This window comes from Cupressus sempervirens, chromosome 5 (assembly GCF_028749045.1).
Source record: "Cupressus sempervirens isolate cs-2001-9-10 chromosome 5, ASM2874904v1, whole genome shotgun sequence".
Lineage (NCBI taxonomy): Eukaryota > Viridiplantae > Streptophyta > Pinopsida > Cupressales > Cupressaceae > Cupressus > Cupressus sempervirens.
Genome location: NC_143122.1, coordinates 189260529 through 189266088, shown reverse-complemented (window position 1 = coordinate 189266088; position 5560 = coordinate 189260529).

The window sequence follows — 5560 nt, the reverse complement described above, 5'->3', positions numbered from 1 at the left end:
ATGGTACTCTTTCTTATTTGTAATTTCGTGGCTCTTGCTAGCTGAGTTCTTCCCTATAGGGGTACTTCTTCCTCTTGCTCTTCTGATTCTTCTCTTTCTTCTTCTCCATCTCCCTCCACAATGGTTTTAGGGATAGATGGATTAGGCACTAACCTTCTACTAATTCTTTTCCTTTTCTTCATCTGAATCTTAATCCTTTTCTTCTATTTCTTGGAGGTAGAAGGAGAAGTTGGTTCATCTAATGTAGGAGGAATGGAGACTTACAAAATCTCTCCCTCTTCTGGTTTGCTAGACACAATGGGAGGCAATTGTGGTTCATCCTAGACCTGGGTAGCCCTAGTATCGTGAGACCCTTGTGGGCTCTATTCCTACTACTATGGAGGTGCCTATTCTATTTGAATCATTTGAGGAGAGGTCCTTCTTTTGTTCTTTCCCTTCCTTTCAGGAGGGTGATAATATCCAATTGGGTGATCAAGTTGGGACACTATTTCAGGCCTGATAGGAGACTGAGCTACGAAGGTAGGGATTGTTACTTTCCTTCCTCTACCTATTTTTGGGTGAGCATGTAAATGGAAGATCACAATGTCAGGAATTGGATCAAGTGGAAAAGGTTTCTTGATCCAATCCTTTGTCATTTTGATGACATGCCTCGATCGATGATTAATATCATCCCCTTCTTCCTTGTCAACCTGTACATTCAAAATAGGCCTTTCACCAATTTTATCTGCATTGAACAAGGGTTCTAGCAGCTCCTTAGAATCTTGTTGCCTTATCTCATCAGGGATGTTCAAGTAGAGAGCCTTCTTTGCTAGATACATTTGAAGTCATCCTACAATAGTCCCTTATGCGAACATCGTAGTCGTTTGTGGCATTCATCCAGTGATCTTGAACAACATCCTCATAATGGAAGTCCTTTCCTACCAGGCTCTCCACTTTCCCAACATTGTCAAAGTATGGTTGAGGAGAGTTGTATTCTTCAAGAGGATAGTTCTCCCACTCTCACTCGTAGGATGGAATATCATGTTTCCTCTTCACCTGATATGGTCCAATGACAAATGGCCATGCCAAACAAGGTCTTCATTGCCTCTTTATCTTCTCATAGGCTGACTCAATTTGTTGAGAAATTTCCAACAGTACCAGTTTGTCACTTGAGTATCTTGGGAGCTTCTTAGGATTGATAGAGGCACCAGCTACCCACAAATATGTGAACATTTTGAACTAGATGAAGTAGGCTCTGACAGCTAGAACTTGTGCTTTGGCTTCATTAGATAACATGTTCCCATAGTCTCCCTCAATGAATTGAATGTTTGTAAAGATGAATGCATCATTTATAATTTTTTATTCCATACTCTGCACTAAGAGCTTCTTCCTCACAAGCTAAGGGTAGACTATGTATGGTCAAGCATTGGGATCTTACATACTGCATTTCCTATACAAACTGGGATAGTTTGTTTCCCTTGCTACAAGTACGTACACCATGTAGGGTGAACCCACAATAATGGGTTCCACTTTAGTGGGATGAAAAAAAATGAAAAAAATTTCAAAATGAGAAATTGAGTTTACCATATGTTCGTGTGAACACATTTATTGTGTTCGCACGAACTTTTTTTTTAATCATGTTCGCACGAACATATTTCGTATGTTCACGCAAACATATGTGATATATATGTTCACACAAACATGATTTGCATGTCCGCACGAACATAGGTTCACGCGAACATGGTAAACATGTTCGCGCGAACGCCGTGTTCGCGCGAATGCCATGTTCGCACGAACATGCAAAATCACAAAAATTTTAACCTTTTTTTCTTTTTTTCTTTTTTTCGCTCTTTTGACTACCATAATTGTAGGAGAATGATCTCCTACTGTAAAATAAAAAATGTCAAAATGTGCTTCTCGGAGCAAGCTTTCCAACAACTATAATTTTATTACATAATTTAATCATTAAGACTTTCAAATATGAGTTTAACTCATTATAGGTTCATTACCGATTGAACATCAACCGACTTTGACACCTCACGAAAATTAGTAAATTAGGTCAAATTTTTTTTGAAAAATATGGAGGTACTGGCTTATTGAGATACCTTTCTATTCAAAAAAAAAAATGGTTTATGATAAATTGACTTCAAATTATCTGTGTCAAACGGAACGTATGTCTGAATTACAGTTCATGTCACTTCAAAACTTCATAAACTATACAATATTCAACAATAATAAATCAAACCAAATGCAAAAACTGGATATTGATGTTACAAATCCAACATAGAAAGAATTACTTCATTATCATTTCTAGAAAAAAAGTTATGTGTGTCAAACGGACTGTCACTTTTTAAAATATTGAATTTTATTATGTACCACTTTTTGGAGGAGATAAAAAAAATTGACATAAATAATTTTTTTTTTTAGATTAAAAAATATGGTTACAAAGTAGGAACAAAGTACTCAAAATCAATAGTTTATGTCATCTTGAAATTATTTATAGTTTTGGAGATATAGTCACTTGAACGTGACGTTTGTTGCAAAAATATTGATTTCAGAGTCAAAATTGGTCAAAAAGTGGAACCCATTATTGTGGGATCACCCAGTAAGATGTCATGTAAAAAATTTTCTTATCCTTCACCGTCCTTAGTTGCTCACATAGGTTCTCACTTAGTGTAATGGCCTAGTCCAGTGGTATCTCCACCCGTCTAATGGTCTCAATTAAGTTGACCATGAAAGTGTTGAGGTGACCTAATGCTAGTAAACCCATGACTTTTCTTAGGAGAATGATAGAGTATCCAATGTCTTCCTTCATGTATCCCCGAATCATATCCACTTTGCTGGTTATCCTTCCCTGAGTGGGCTTCTGAATGAGGTACGAGGATTGTATGATGTCAATGGCCTTTTGTTGATGCTCCCTATACCACCTTTCAACTATGTCATAGGAGAGTCTAATAAACTGATCAGATCTAGGAAGATGGAAGACCCTCTCAATGTTGTCAGGTCACAGATCCAACACCACTTCTCCAGAGACACTCTTGACTACTCTTTCCTCAGGAATGAAACATTGTGATAGGGCCATGATTAGCTCAAATTATTGTACCAACATAGGATGTGATGCTGCATTCACTAATCTAGAATAGATCAATGTAGACATCATGGCTAACCTCTCTATTGGCTTGTTGCAAATTCTCAAGAATTCTCCTGAGTCTATGTGTCCGAGGTCAGTATCTTTGATTTCTACATAGTGTTGTGGAATCTCAACTTCGAAGGCACACCTTAGAATTTGAAGACTACAAGTTTGGGTGTTACTCTAGATGTGGATGCCATTTAATCACCTGAACACTATAAAACAAAAAAATGATTATTAGTCAAAAAAATAAAACATAAAAGCTAATGAATTAAAATGAACATTAAAAAATCCCATTTGGGCATTTTATTTATTTTATTATTATTATTATTATTTTTTTTTTATCCCTTTTTATTTTTTTATTTTTTTTGAAAATTGAAAATTGATATATTTTAAATTTTTTTAAATATTTATTATTATTATTTAAAATTGTAAATTAAAATTTAAAAAATGTGGATTGAAATTTGACACGTGAACACACCACACTTAGGAGTGTGACATGGCTAGGGTTTTGTATGAGAGAGAGAGAGAGAGAGAGAGAGAGAGAGAGAGAGAGAGAGAGAGAGAGAGAGAGAGAGAGAGGCGTGTGCGCTTATGGAAGCCATGTTGTGATGTGTGGCCAAGGGTATGTGTCATGGTGTGTGACCGTGGTGTACATAATGACATGCAGCCATGGTTGTGGCACCACCAAAATTTATAGTGTAAAGTGCATGCACAACACTAGGGGTAGGTAGGAGCTTGGTGTCACCACACAATGCTTTGGTGTGGGGGCAATAGTGAGTGCCACTGTGCAATGTGTTTGGCACAGGCACAATAGTGAGCGCCACCAAACAATGTGTTTGATGCAAGCATGGAAAATGTTAGCACCATCCCACAATGTGTTTAGCTCAGGCATGAAAAATGTTAGTGCCATAGTGCAATGTGTTTAGTGGGGGCACAAAAAATGTTAGCACTGCTATGCAATGTGTTTAGCATGGGTACAAAAAATGTTCTTACCTTGGCAGTCATGACCAAGCCTCCTTTGAAAATGAAACTAAAATACAATGTGTTGAAGGGGAGTTAGGGGGTTTATAACCTCCCAACCACATGGGTTGTGCATTGCACCTTGGTTTACATGCAAATGTGCCTGGTGCACCCCTCACGAACATGCGTGTGTGATTTAGTTATGACTTTTTTTTCAATGTTTTCTTTTTCTTTTTGTGTTTTTTCAAATAGGAGTCGAAAAAAGTAGGGGGTCCCCATTCCCAGTGAGGAATGGGGCATGTACTATGGACACCACAACAAATATCCCTAAAAAAAGGAAGAAATGAGCAAGGTATTTCTTCATTAGCAAACATTCCTCCAACATGTGTCAAACACCAACCAAAATTTGGGCACCTCGAGCATCTTTCAGGTGACTTAACAATCAAAATCTCAAAATTTGAAACCTTCAAGCTCAGTGTGTGCGATTCATATTCATTCTCTTTGATGCCTTAGGATGTAGTTTATCAAAGTTTTTGGACAACTTGAAAAAATCTTCCCCTCCTCCTGGCTCATTCATTCCAAATCTCCGCAAAGGCTTTTCATCAATTAATTCCTTGACTAGATGAGAGAATTAGTTCAAGGGCTCTTGGTGGGATTCCATGTTCTTTTATTTTTCTTGCCATTTGAATAATTGTTGCATGCCATTCATTATGTTACTCTTGATGAAGCAATATTTTGAATAAAAGATACTTTTCTTTGAGAATATATTATTCGCCATTTCAGATCTTTAGAATCCTTCAGTCTTAACACTGTATTTTCTCATTTTTTTTTTTTCCATTTTCATTTGTATCTAGACTATGCTTAGACTATGTAGCTAGGACATTGGTGTTTTTTCTTGGATTCAATCTCTTGTGAACACCCCTTGCATTCCTCTTTTAGAAATTTTTAGAAACTCTCACGCCACTCAATGATCTTAGCAACCTTTCAAGGAGACCCCTCCTATTTGAACAAGTTGAAGTTTGGATCTTCTCTTGTCATTTTTGACTTCAATTCAAGAACACCTAAAAAAATCAAATTTTTAAATTTGCAAAGTGTTGAGAACTTGTTGATCTAGGCTTCCAATTTCTAGACTAAAAATCCCCTATTTCCACAAGAAATGTCGGTTGCTCAGTTGGTATAAGACACACAATCATCCAAATGTATTGACAAAGAAATACCTCTTCCTAAAATCGAAACCAAAGAGTGGTTAGTGAAATCTTGAAGGAAAATCTTAAGTACACCTTACCGACTAGGACTGACACAACTTTGAAAGGAAACACATGACTGAAACAAAACACATGACATGAAAGAAAACACACTTGCAGAAATAAACACGCTTGCAAGAATGAAAATGTAAGCTAAATGCAGAAATAAAATCTAACTAATTTATTTATTTATTTTGTCTTTTAGGCTTCAAAGTAATGCGTCAAGAACTACCCATTTATGGGA